This window comes from Eretmochelys imbricata, chromosome 25 (assembly GCF_965152235.1).
Source record: "Eretmochelys imbricata isolate rEreImb1 chromosome 25, rEreImb1.hap1, whole genome shotgun sequence".
NCBI lineage: Eukaryota > Metazoa > Chordata > Testudines > Cheloniidae > Eretmochelys > Eretmochelys imbricata.
The window spans coordinates 13,739,869-13,754,503 of record NC_135596.1 but is presented as its reverse complement, the minus strand read 5'-3'; the positions used below and the strand labels follow the sequence as shown (position 1 = coordinate 13,754,503).

Sequence of the window (14,635 nt, the reverse complement as noted above, 5' to 3'; positions counted from 1 at the left end):
TGCATTTACACTGTGTCCACAGCTTCAAGTGTTATTGAAGTCGTTTAATACATGATGACAGGAAGTTGCCTCAATATTTTCATGACAGCCCTATGTTCCCAGGGAATGGTTAGCCAACAAGATTCCTCCTGGGCTGGAGCCCTCCGGAGAGGTTAAATTTTCTGAGATATTGAGGGGCAAAGGGAGAACAAGACACCGAAACTGGATTCTTGAATGAAGAAAAGCATTTAACAGAAGATGCTATTTTTAGCCTTACCACTCTGGACAGTGTGGCTTTAAACTATCCACCATCTTAAATGAAATATCTAAAACGGAGAGAAGTCAGTGAGTAATAATTTTATTAAGATAATGTTGAAGTAAAAAGAAAATGGTACAGGGTTTAAGCATAGAAGGTTCTGGTTATCAGGGAATAAGGTACAGATTATCAAAGGGTGCGAAATTCGGTTTAGGAACGGGTGGCGTAAGGAATACATAATCTGCAATCTCCCCGATTGGGGGTGAAAGTTTAACCGGTCAAAGTACAGACATTGAGATATGGGGGTATGTTGTCCATATAATGGACATGTTCAGGTGTGGAGTATAATGAGTGGATACGATAGGGATGGATCTACCCTCATTTGGTGGGATTTAATGTTCAGTGACAGGTTTCAGAGTAGCAGCTGTGTTAGTCTGTATTCGCAAAAAGGAATACTAGTGGCACCTTAGAGACTAACCCCAATTTATCTGAGCATCCGATGAAGTGAGCTGTAGCTCACAAAAGCTTATGCTCAAATAAATTGGTTAGTCTCTAAGGTGCCACTAGTACTCCTTTTCTCTTTGCGAATGTTCAGTAAGTTTATGGTTCCAGTTCATATGGTCCAATGGAAAAAAAGTCTCTCAGTCCCTATCCCATAGTGGATGCACGATGTCGTACCGGCTCACGCCTCCTGGTACTGTTGGTGGCTGGTGATGTGTTCAATGTAGATGTCCCTGGACCATCAGATGGTGTCCGAGACCATGAGGCGTCGCATGAGCCGTGTGTAGCGTCGACCGATCCCACAGGTCTGCAGCACACACTCGTTGCGGGGGTCCCAAGCACCCAGGACTCTGACGATCAGGGCATCCATCTGCACCTCGTAGCCCTTTGCTCTCAGGGTGTTGGCCAAAGGGGTGTATTTTTCCAGCTTACGAGCTCAGGCTTCGCAGAAGGCTGGGGTCCTGTTCTCGAAGGAGATCGTGATGTCGACGAGGATGATCTTTTTCTGGGCCACGTCAGTGACTACCACATCAGGTTGCAACTGGCTGTCAGTCCCAGGAATGGCGCAGTTCACAGCGACCTCCCCCAGGCGCAGTGCGATGGCTTTCGCTAGGCAGTTCTGGATGGCGTTGTGGCGCAGCTGCCCGGCTCTGGAGTGGGGCTTCCAGCTGCACAGGACATGGGGCAGGGTCTTGGAGTAGCCACACTTCCTGTAACGCTTGTCTCGGTTCCCGTGGCGGACGGCTCTGTTGAGCGGGACGCAGTTGAGCCGGGCACGGTGGATGAACCGCCAGTCGGTGAAACAGGTGAAGCCGCCCCCCGGCGAAGAAGTGGTTGCTGGCGTCCCACTTGCTGGTCAGTTCGAAGGCTTTAGCCTCGTCCGGTTTACGCTTCAGGATTTCCATGTACAGCGAGTGGATGGCTGCCTTCAGGGTCCTCTCCAGCATGCCCCTGGCGCTTGGGGTGACGATGGTGTTGTCATCAGACCTGATCTGCGGCACCAGGACTCCCAGCTCCTGCCGCTCCTTGCGCCACTCCCAGCGGCAGCCGATGCGCTTCCCCAGGCGACGCATGGCATTGTGAGCATGGGACCACAGTGAAGGGATGTCGCGCCCATCCCACCCGAATTCGCCATCCAGGGAACCACTCATGAAGCTGGCGGTGTCTTGGTTGGAGGGGGCTCTGCTGATCTGCTTCTTTGTTGCATCATGGAGGGCATTTGCTGAACGTATTCTCAACTCAGCCCTCCTCACCCATGTCTCAGTATTGCAGCCTGATTGGCCAGGTCTCATGGCTGACACATCTAAGCACAACAGGGCCTGAGTCAAGAAGCCAGGAAGCTGTGTGTGATAATTTAAAGGGAGGGGAGGGAATCTGCTGTAATAAAACAGGGTCAGCAATTCTGACTCCCAGGCTCTGTTCCCAGTTGTGCTGCTGATTTGTGTGACCTGTGACCTCAATTCATCTCCTCTGTAAAATAGGTGCTAATATGTCCTCCTCCCTGGGGTAATGCAGTTCAATGTTTGTCAACTAAACCGACACCCTCTGCTGAAGAGGGGCACCCTATTACATGTGTGAACAAATGAATTAAAGTGTAGTTGTCTGCTCCACCAAGGCTGTGTCAGCAAGTCTCCTTTTACACTGGTCTTGATGCTGCTCCACCAGGGGTGACATAGGTGGGAATGCTCATGTTAACAGGGCAATTGCATTTTTACCACTTTAGACATCTAGACTATGCTTACTCTGAGCAGGTCTAGAGAACATGGTGACAAAAAATGCTGGTGACTTTCTGAGCCCCCTCTAAAACTCCTATAGTTGTGGGGAGGTTTTGGTGGCTGGAAGGAGAGAAGAGGAGGAATATCAAACATACAAAAGAGAGAGATATCTACTAGTTAAAACACATGTTAACTGTAGCCAAAGGAGAGTACAGTGGAGTGCCAAACTCATTTTATTGGGGGGAAGGGGGAGAGCAGACGACAAAACTCTGAGTTTCTCAAGTCTCTTCAAGTTTTGCTTTCTGTTGTCCTGGCTCAAAAAAAACAACCCACATTATCAATGGCCTGCTAGGCCACAATGTAACAATACCATTCTTTATGGTTAGGCTCTCAGTCTTCATGGCAACAGTTCAGAAAATACAGATGCTGTGAGCTCATGCGATAGCAAGTACTACAGCTCCTGCCTCCTAGACAGACGCCTTGTTTACGACTTTAATCATTAACAGTTTAAAAAAACAAAAAAATCACCTCTCAATGTGCAGCCAGTGAGGTGGCTGGGCATAGTAAAACAGTGATGCATTTCAAGTTTTAGAAAGTCAGAGGAGTCATTAGTGATAATCACCAGGAAGCTAAGGAAGTTTACTTATTCCTGTTATGAATCTTCCATGTTTCTACTGCAGGGGAGGAAGGTTCTCTGGAAACAATTTCAAGAGTTGGAAACAGTCACAGGTCTGGACAGAGATCACTGCCATGGTTTAAAATGGAGAGAGGACATTACAAGAATACTGCTTTCCTCAGGGTGCTAAGGTAAACATGGTCACGTGTCATTAACAGTTATCTGGAGGTCCAAGGGAAAGTAATTCCAGAGAAGCTTTGGAGGAAAAGGAGTCAACAAACCACTGTACTAAAATCGAAAAATAGGGTTTTTGTATCCTTTCATCTGTATCCTAATCTCTTAAAATTATGGTCTAGAGATAAATCAAAAGTAAAATCCACCAAAGATCATATGGAATCCTGAGGTAAGCAGGAGCTTCAAGTTGACTCCCAAATATCTGGAAAGAAAGAATGGGGTACCTATGTTGAACTCTCTACTGTGGGATCTTCAAAAGGATACTGCTATAGGTAATCGGAGGGGAGGCAAATTGCTGTTGGAGATTGCAAAAACAACAAAGCATGAACTGGAACAGAGCTAACAAGCTAACAATGTAATTTTGCTCGCAGTAAACTGCTGCTCGATGCCTCCAAGAATATATGGAAAATCCATAAAGTTTCATGTAATAGGCAGAGGAACGGAAGTTGCGTCCGGAGCACCACATGTATCAACCTCCTTTGGTTTTTCCACTTGACTCCCTTTATGACTTTACTTCCAAACGGGAGCAAAAACTGACTTAATGATCACTAAAAGCAGCCACGAAATGAATTAAAGGAGCATTAACCCAACAGAAGTGTAAAATCTCTTTAATAAAACACAGAAAAGTAACATGATACTAACATGATAATAACCCAACTCAGGTTCACTTCCAGAAAATGAAACACTGTACAACTAGCCTCATTCTGGCCATTAAACAATAAACTAAGAAACTCACTGGCCAAGGCCCTTCATTCATCTGTAAACATATTATTATTTGCCAGGAGATGCCTCTAGAGTACTGAGCATCTTTCCTTGGCCATAAAGAACCTGCTTTATTTTCTTTAATGCAATAACAAAAGCCTATATAATGCAGTAAGGCATACCACAGCACTATCCATTTCCATTCGATTTACAGTCCTGTGCAATGAAATGTCACTGACAACTACAGAGCACTGACTTAGGCATCCCAGGTTATTCCAGTATTTCACTCCTTGTAATATTAAAGGATAAATCACACAGCATTAGAGGATATTACCATATAATGCATTGTTAAAGCAGATATATATGAAGTGCATTTAAAGTGATCACATAATCTAAGTCTTGTATATGTAGTGAAAATACCTGGATAAAAATAAACCTGCATTGTGTGTGAGAGCCTTGTAGAAATAAACTGGCTAATGACCCTTTCTGAACATGCAAAAAGACTATTTATAAAATAGTTATACCCTGCCCTTCGACAGTATTTTTCATCCAAGGCTCTCAAGCTCTTTACACATTAAGTAATCACTGTTCTCCCCACGGTTCTGGGTTTTGGAAGTCTCAGCTGCCTGACGATCCAACCAAGTTTTAGTGATCATAAACAGATATTATATTGATCATTATGATCAGTGAATGGTGTAGTAGAAATGCATCTATAAGTGAGAGCCCAGGAAGAACTTGGAAGAGAATCAGAGCTTAAGGCAGCTCTTGAAATTAGTTGCCTTTGTGACAGAATCCTATAGAAAAGTGGTTCTCAAACAACGTCTGTAGTGATGACCCCTTTCACACATCAAACCTCGGATGGCAACCCCCCCTTATAAATTAAAAACACTTTTTAAAAATATTTAGCACTATTATAAATGCTGGAGGGGAAGCACGGTTTCGGGTGGAGGCTGACAGCTCACAACCACCTAGGTAATAACCTCACGACCCCCAGTTTGAGAACCCCTGCTATAGAAATTCTTGATCAACAACTTGAACTATAAAGTACAACAAGCAACAGACAGGTTTTAGCATCTTTTTACTCCATCCACAGGTGTGAAAAGAGGACCCTTGCAGTACAATGAAACAGAAGCATTAAGAGTCTATTTCTTTATCAGAACCACTGACGGTATTAAAAAAAACTACTGAGGTGGCTGGGGTGAACAAATCAGTATGTTGACAAGAGCTCTAGCAATAGGATCTGGTGGCAATGCAAGTTATAACACCACCATTTAACAACAGAAATCCCTAGAACTGTTAAATATTTAACAAAGAAGATTTTTTCCTGTAATCTTAGTGACGGTCTTGAGAAGAAAGCCATATACTTTACCCAGAGAATTAAAAGAACTCTGCTTTCCAAAGCCATCTTCTAATAAAAGCTAGCCTGTTAGAAACTTTACTGGTGTCTCTTCTGCAGCATTTGCCCAAAATACTTAACCCCTCCCCCCACCACACACACACAAAACTGGCATTTCCCCACTCCCTACATAAACTGGAGTTCAGCTGTTTGTTTAGTATTTCTCTTGTGTTTTCACTTGCCTTTGCTAGGAGCTCCAGTTGACCTGCAGAGGTACTGGGATTATTTCTGAAATCATTGCTCCCCATGCCAAACTACCTACTGATAGCAACACTTTCATTGGACACCTTTTCTAGAATGACCACTCACATTGCAGTAGTTTGGGGAACATTGCAGGACAATAACCAGATGTCACCTGGCTACAGGTTTTCCCCTTTCAGAAGGGGCCCATGATCTATGTTAGCCTTCAGCCTGATGCCAAGAACCAAAACTGTGTGCTACAGTCAGTCTAGATTCTGGAACAGATAACGGTTAGTCTGCAATACCCCAAGAAACCAGATGATTATGGGCAAGCTATTTCTTCTTCAACTCTGTCCATCTCACTAGGATAACATTACAGTAATCACATATACTGGCAAATAAAACTGGAATTAACTTCACAATCCCCATAAAAAATAGGAGCAACAGCTGCCACTGGGGAAAAAAACAACCTGGGATTTCTCTAGCATTTGAAAGCATTTCCTTCCTTAATTTTGATCTGTTTACAATGTCAGATTACAGACAAAGTAAACTAATATTTATAAAGCAGCTTAGCAATGGATCTTTGTAAATCTAATTTTGCAAATAAACATCTTTCTATGAACATGAAGCTTATTTTTTGGATACTGGTAGCAAGGACAAGAGACGGGCCATAAATTCACAAGTAGTTTTCTTCTATTTATAAATAAATAGGATTTTTCTGGCAAAGTTATCTGGTAAGAAAATACACCGACAGCTCACAGAAAACCCTGAAAAGAGTAGTTAGAAACAAATCTGGTAATGCTACATATTCTCTATTTTTCTTCCATCATTCTTTATAGTACATATTTCTTCTGTTACAAATCACAAGATTTGCAGACATTAGGGACATTTAAGACACAATGTTTTGTTTTGTAACAAGGTCACCTGCTCCTAGGTTTTCCTCCTTGTCAGTCATTTCCACAACAATCACCTACAGCAGAATGTAAGGGACAGTACCCTGACATTATAGAGGAGGAATAAGCATCACAGTGTTGCCAGCCCCTCAAAATACTCTGCTTTTTCTTAAAGGCCCAGCTCATGGAGTTAGGAGATTAAAATCTCATGATTTAAGTCAATCTCCCAATTTCTGAATGCTTGACAATAGTGAGAACAGGTAAATTCTCATGAAACATTATTTGCATGTACATGCCTCCTGAATATCCCAAACAGAGGGAGGGATATACTGAAGATATGCACAGACTGGCGAGGGGGAGACTTAGGGATGCAGGCTCTGGGCAGCGCTTACCTCAAGCGGGTCCCGGAAGCAACAGCATGTCTATTCTCCAGCTCCTACACAGAGGCATGGCCAGGCAGTTCTGCACACTGCCCCGTCCACAGATGCCGCCCCTGCAGCTCCCATTGGCTGTGATTCCTGGCCAATGGGAGCTGAAGGGGTGGCGCTTGGGGCAGGGGCAGCATGCAAAGCGGAGCCCCTTGGCTGCCCCTATGTGTAGGAGCCAGAGAAGTGTTGGATCATATTAAAGAAGTTCTGTATTAAAATCACAAATGAGTTTGATTCCCCATAGTTTAAATTCCAGGGTATTACTAATTAAGAGGTCTCTTGTTTTTGGTACTGTTTCTCTCCCTCTGTCTGTGAAACTTGCAAGCTGTTAATTGTGTTAGGCCCACCTTGATCATCATACACATTGTAAGGAGAGGTTTCAGAGTAACAGCCGTGTTAGTCTGTATTCGCAAAAAGAAAAGGAGTACTTGTGGCACCTTAGAGACTAACCAATTTATTTGAGCATGAGCTTTCGTGAGCTACAGCTCACTTCATCGGATGCTTCCACGGTATGCATCCGATGAAGTGAGCTGTAGCTCACGAAAGCTCATGCTCAAATAAATTGGTTAGTCTCTAAGGTGCCACAAGTACTCCTTTTCTTATTGTAAGGAGAGTGATCACTTTAGATAAGCTACCAGCAGGAGAGTGGGGTGGGGGGAGAGAAAACCTTTTGTAGTGGTAAATACCCATTTTTTCATGCTTTGTGTGTATAAAAAGATCTTCGATACTTTCCACAGTATGTATCCAATGAAGTGAGCTGTAGCTCACGAAAGCTTATGCTCAAATAAATTTGTTAGTCTCTAACGTGCCACAAGTACTCCTTTTCTTTTTGCGAATACAGACTAACATGGCTGCTACTCTGATAACTGCTTACTATGATTCTTTCTGTATTCACAATAAATGTGGCATTTTGCCTTTTCCCCTTTAATAAGATCCTGCTGGTTTTTATTTTATTGGTATAACAGGAAGGCCATGCTGCTGCTTCCAGGAGCCACATGGAGTGGCCCCCAATCCTGTTCCCCGACTGGAGTGCCAGAGCAGGGCCAGCCTCAGACTCTACTCCCTAGCAGGAGCTCGAGGGCCAGATTAAAACGGCTGGTGGGCTATAGTTTGCCCACCCCTGATTTACACCCTGCTCCTGAGAGTTAATCCAACCCACTGACGTCAATCCCACAAGTCTGAGCCCGCATAAAGCTTGCGGCACTGAGGCCTTATTTACATAGAGGACAATAGCTAAAATGACCCTGTAGTGCAACAACAAACACTTAAATACATAAAGTTACCTAAAACAGGAAGTTCACATGAAAAGCCAGAATTCCACTAGAGATTCTCTGCCTTCTCGGATACATTTTGTAGCTCTTGTTTCTGCAGTTAGTGTATATAACTAAAACTTCGTATGGATACTTTGAGCCAAAAGTTCTTCAGAAACGGTGGTAATCAGAATCTACATGGTTAAATTTAGAAAGGCACAGAACTGTAATACTTTTGTCAGTCACAGCCTTACTGATTCAGCTGAAACCGCACCCTCATATCATGCCAGTGTCAACTTCAACTTTGAATTTCCTATAGCGGTTGGCTTTTTGGTAAGCTTAACAAAATTTCCTGTCCTCCAACAAATTTTCTTCAGATTGTGTCTTCCTGGTCATTGTGGAGAGATTTTAATTTTACTAATGCTAGCGTAATTTCCATCTGAAAACATTAGAAAGTGTGGTAATAAGCACTTTCTTTAATACTATTAAACATGGTAACTGCAAGGAATGGCTTGAGCTGCAAAGAGATCATATTTCATCTGCAAAGTAACAGCATATACAGTATTATCCAAACAATCTCTCCCAGGTGTTACTCTCAAACTAGAGCTAAATCTCAGCAACTTTTTACAAGAGACTAGAGAGTGGAGTAACTTGGCATCTTATAGCAGCAATAAGCAACCTAAGAGCAACTAATCTCGTAGGATATTAGGTGATACACCTATTTTCCTAGATCAGTAAGATTCTAGAAAAAGTTAAGTTACAGGTACCATGGCCCTGGTACTGTGTAAACTATTCCCACAATGTAGCACCCTCCTGGCCGATAACAATTGTTGCTATTCCAAGTCCTGGGACTCTCCAACAGAACCTGACAAAGTTGTACTGAAGTTGTGCATTATATTCAGATGTGAGCTAGGACAAACTACCAAAACACAAACCCATTTCCCCAGCAGTTAAAGACTGATGAACTTACCCAAGGCAACACCAAGCCCTCCCTTCCTAGTTCAGAGGAAAAAATAATAGAAAATTTGTGGCTATCCACCCTATTTTAAAATAAACCCTTAAGTGTTTAATACTGAAATGGGTGCCAGTTCCAAAACAAAAAGAATGGGAGAGGCACATGAAACTATTTGGCAGTAATGTAAATTATGTTTGTTTATTTCACATACTGAAATGTAAGAAGATACTATTAGCCATCATGTGCTTCAAAAAGGCATAGGTCTAATCAGTCTACTTGACCTATCCCCCAAAATATTCATAAGCATAGGATGTTCAACCAAATGGACTATGGAAGCACCAATATGATTCAACAGAGAGATGTGCAGGGACGACAGGGGAGGAGATCAAATGTTCTCAAACAAAATTTTCTGATTAAATCCAGAACTTGTACAGTAGAACCTCAGAGTTATGAGCACCTCGGGAGCAGAAGTTGCTCGTAACTCTAACATGTTTGTAACTCTGAACAAAACATTATGGTGGTTCTTTCAAAAGTTTACAACTGAATACCGACTTAATACAGCTTTGAAACTTTACTTCGCAGAAGAAAAATTCTGCTTTCCCTTAATTTTTTTTAGTAGTTTACATTTAACACAGTCCTATATGGTATTTGCTTTTTTTGTCTCTGCTGCTGCGTAATTGTGTACTTCCAATTTCAAATGAGGTGTGGGGTTCACTGGTCAGTTGGTAACTCTGGTGTTCGTAACTCCGAGGGTTCTAATGTAACTCCAAGGTCATTAGAAATCTGAACCACTTGTGTTAGTCTAGGGGTAACGTTTTCAAAAGCACTCAAGTGACTTAGGAGCTTTTAGAAATTTTTGCCCTAGATCCATCCCTATAAAGAAAGGCAGAGCATGTGGTGATATGACAATGGATGTCAGATACCTAATGAGCACCTAGTCCAAAGTGCAGATCTTTTTGGTAGAGCACAGAAGACAGTTGCTTATTTACATTAATTCTTGGCAAGTACAGACACCACAATTAAATAAGGGTCCTCTTCTCTTCCCAACCATAGATTTGTTTAGGGTCCATAATGAGAAGAACCTGTAAATCCTGTAGCAATGAGCTCTTAGACTCACAGACTTTAAGGTCAGAAGGGACCATTATGATCATCTAGTCTGACCTCCTGCACAACGAAGTCCACAGAATCTCACCTATCCACTCCTGTAATAAACCCCTAGCCTATGTCTGAGCTACTGAAGCCCTCAAATCATGGTTTGAAGACTTCAAGGTGCAGAGAATCCTCCAGCAAGTGACCTGTGCCCCACGCTGCAGAGGAAGGCGAAAACCCGCCAGGGCCTCTGCCAATCCGCCCTGGAGGAAAATTCCTTCCCAACCCCAAATATGGCAATCAGCTAAACCCTGAGCATGTGGTCAAGACTCACCAGCCAGACACCCACGAAAGAATTCTCTGTAGTAACTCAGATCCCATCCCATCACAGGCCATTGGGCATATTTACCGCTAATGGTCAAAGATCAATTAATTGCCAAAATTAGGCTATCCCATCATACCCTCCCCTCCATAAATTTATCAAGCTTAGTCTTGAAGCCAGATGTGTCTTTTGCCCCTACTACTCCCCTTGGAAGACTGTTCCAGAACTTCACTCCTCCAAGGGTTACAAACCTTCATCTAATTACAAGTCTAAACTTCCTGATGGCCAGTTTATATCCATTTGTTCTTGTGTCCACATTGGTACTGAGCTTAAATAATTCCTCTCCCTCCCTGGTATTTACCCCTCTGATATATTTATAGAAAGCGCCCTTCTTGAAGAAGGGCTCTACCAAATCACCCACGACACCACAACAAGGGCTGAAGTTTTCCAAAGCAATTTGCTCCTTCTGTACATGGGCAGTTCCTAGTGGCACCAAGGGTTTGCAGACTGCACCCTGCAGCTGCTCGTGACCCAAGTTCCACCACACTTTTAGCCAGAAAGATAGGTTCTTCAGCATACAGGTTCAGATTCAGGAAGACTGCAGCCTCCACTGTGTGCGTAAAGAATTCTGCAGAGCCAAATTATATTCTAATCAGTCACCCACTGCAGCTCACATGCAAACATTTTTATACTAATATTCTGGAGCAAGCTTTTCCTTGTCCTCCATAAACTCTCTGAATAGCTTTTGCTCCACAGGGCTGTTAGAAAATAATTACTACTCTAAACCCATAGGCCACTTTTCCAGAGCAGGTCTGCCATATGAACAACATTTGGCAAACATTTGTTTCATCTGCATTGGTATGTTGCAAGCATGGAGCCACTGCTGTCACTTAGATCCTATTCTATCTGTACTAGCCAATGTAGCGTCCTTTTTAGGACTCACCGCAGCAGTCTATGCTCAAAACCCTGCATGTTACTCAATCTTGCTGCTGCCTTTTACAGAAGTTTGTCAGCTTCTAGGACCCCTGTAAATAATCCCATGTTTAAGAAACAGAATCTAATCCTTAATCAGGTTTTACAAAATTCCTGATTATAGGTGTATATTTAGGCAAATGCCATACATTTATTGAAAAAACTGCATGGGACCCCTGTAGCGTATTTCCACTGGAAAGCACAGAATCATAGGAATGTAGGACTACAAGGGATCTCAAGAGATCATCTAGTCCAGCCTCTCGCGCTAAGGCAGCACCAAATATACCTAGACCACCCCAACAGAGGTTTGCCTACCCTGTTCTTAAAAACCTCCAATGACAGCGATTCCACAACCTCCCTTGCAAGCGGATTCCAGAGCTCAACTACCCTTATAGTTAGAAAGTTTTTCCGAATATCTAACCTAAATCAGATTAGCACAATTACTTCTAGTCCTACCTTCAGTGGGCATGGAGAACAATTGATCCCTGTCCTCTAACAGCCCTTAACATATCTGAAGATTGATCAGGTCCCACCTCAGTCTCCTCTTCTCAAGACTAAATGTGCCCAGGTTTTTTTTTTTTTGTTTTTTAAAAAATTTTCTCAAAGGTCAGATTTGCTAAAACCTTTTATCATTTTTGTTGCTTTCCTTTGGACTCTCTCCAATTTGACCACATCTTTCCTAAAGTGTGATACCAAGAACTGGACATAGTATTCCAACTGAGGCACCATCAAGACGATGAGAGCTGGACAATTACCTCTCATGTCTTACACGAAAAACTCTTATTAATACACTCCAGAATGACACTCACCTTTTTTGCTACTGTATCACATTGCTGACTCACTCAATTTCTGATCCACTATAACCCTGAGATCCTTTTCAGCAGTACTATGCCTAGCCAGTTATTTCCCATTTTGTAGTTGTGCATTTGATTTTTCTTCCTAAGTGAAGTACTTTGCACTTGTCTTTACTGAATTTCATCTTGCTGAATTGCAACAATTCTCTAATTTGTCAAGATCGTTTTGAATTCCAATCCTGTCCGTCAAGTGCAAGCAACCCCTCTCAGCTTAGTGTCATCTACAAATTTTATAATCAAATTCTCCACTCCATTATCCAGGTTCTTAATGAAAATATTGACTAGTACTAGACCCAGTACAGAGCCCTATGGGACCTAACTAGTTATTTCCCGCGTTTGACAACAAACCTTCGATAACTACTCGGAGTATGGTCTTTCACCAGTTGTGCACCCACCCTGTAGTCATTTCATCTAGACCACATTTCTCTGGTTTGCTTAGGAGAATGCCATGTGGCACTCCGCCAAAAGCATTACCAAAATCAGGATCTCACATCTGCATGTCTGCAGAAGAGTTACCTTTCCCAGAATAACATCTGCAAGTGAGTCCCTTCATTCAGAATGCAGAATTTACGTACCCTCAGTAGAACGAGACACACAATTGCACAGGCTGCAGAGGAGTTGAAATGAAAACTTTAAAAAAAAAATTCTGTTGCAATTCCTACTCTGGACGTTCTTTCTACAGCTTACTTGCAAACATACATGGCACTGGAGCAGCAGCAGCAGCAAACGTAGGTCTTCATACAAACGAGCAGGATACACGAAGTACAATCTGAGGGACACTATTCTTTGTGACGGACATAATAGCCCTACAGACTGACCTCAGTCTAGTCGGATCATCTTCCACGGAAATTTGAATGTGGGGTATCTGAGAAAACAGAATTTGGTTTGATCTTCACTTTGTCTACTGAAACCCCAGAATGCCCTTTTTCTCAGTATCTAGCCCTGCCTACTAGATTTAAAAACAGCTGAAAAGCCAAAATACATGGTCTTGAATCTGAACTAACAAAGTGAAAATTCAGTCAGAGCAGCCCAACTCCTAAAGAGGGCCAAAAGAAATCAGAACCACCTAATGACAATGTCAAGAAAAAACTCAGCATATAAACTGCTTAGTACCTAAACATCTGTAATTTCAGATTGTTACAGTACAAAAAAGAAAATACAAACTTGCCAGTTTTAGAAAGCTCTGGGGTGAAAGGCAAAATAAACCAGAATACACAAAAAAGACTGTTTTACCTCAAGGGTGTCAGGAGAAGGTAAACACCATGTTGCAATTAGATCTGGAATCCTAATTTTGTCCAAACATAGTAAACACAGAATTAAAACCTGTTTCATCACAAGAGAAACAGAAGCAATCAGCAAAATTTATCATCCAGCCCATAAAGGTAAAAGAATGATTTAAAAAAACCACCACCAAACTTTAAAATGATTACCCAGGTCCTCTCCCCAATCACACCCCCACCTCCCAAAAAAACCCTAAATCATAAAATTAAGCATCTACATGATGTACTTACCTATACGTGACAAGGGAACAGCTTTCCATCAGAGCAATGATACATGTGACTAACCCCTTCCCTGCTTAGAAAGCGTTTGCAACACAGACAAAAGGCTGCGTTCATCAACCCTAGAATGCCTCCTTCCAAAAGACAGAGGGGAGTATAGTCTATCAATGACAACCTACTGTGCTCATGAAGGAAAGGAAACCCTTGGGTATTTACTGCAGTCCTTCTGGCTGGACTGGTGTTTTCTGTTCCCTTTGACTAAAGTAAAGCTTTAATGCTCCCTTTTGTTCCTTAACTCAAAGCAAATATTTGTGCTCTCACACCCTTACCTAATATCTACATGAAAATTAAAGGTTTCAGAGTAGCAGCAGTGTTTTGCTTTTGTGAGCTACAGCTAGCTCACGAAAGCTTATGCTCAAATAAATGTGTTAGTCTCTAAGGTGCCACAAGTACTCCTTTTCTTTTTATGAAAATTAAAGCATCTACCAGAAAGGGTTCCTCTCACCCACGCTGCATGTCTTTGCCATGAATTAAAATAAATAAATAAATCTAGTTACTATTTCACCAGCAGCCACCCACAGAATTGCCTTCCCCACAAAAATATAGGAATTACAGGACCTTTTGTACTTCAGCCTGTGCAACAATGCACTTCTTTAAAAACACATCAGCCGCTTTTAATACATACCCTTGCTGCAGAGAGCCATTAGTTTATTCTCATGTAAGGTTAGATCCAAGCCCTACCCTCCAAAACTTAGTTAAAAATCCAGTTATGTGGTGGATTTTGGTTATGATAA

At 42.3% G+C, this 14,635-nt stretch overlaps 1 protein-coding gene across 16 annotated transcripts in view; it reads right to left on the bottom strand.

Annotated features, from left to right (window-relative positions):
- Positions 1 to 14,635, bottom strand: part of GNG7 (G protein subunit gamma 7) — a 128,830-nt gene that overhangs the window by 104,707 nt on the left and 9,488 nt on the right. The window contains exon 2 of one of the 16 annotated variants that reach the window (XM_077841852.1): positions 13,576 to 13,665. The exons of the other annotated variants lie outside the window; for them this stretch is intronic. The gene's annotated coding sequence lies outside the window, so the exon portion shown is untranslated. The remainder of the gene's footprint in view (positions 1 to 13,575; positions 13,666 to 14,635) is intronic. 16 annotated transcript variants of the gene reach the window in all.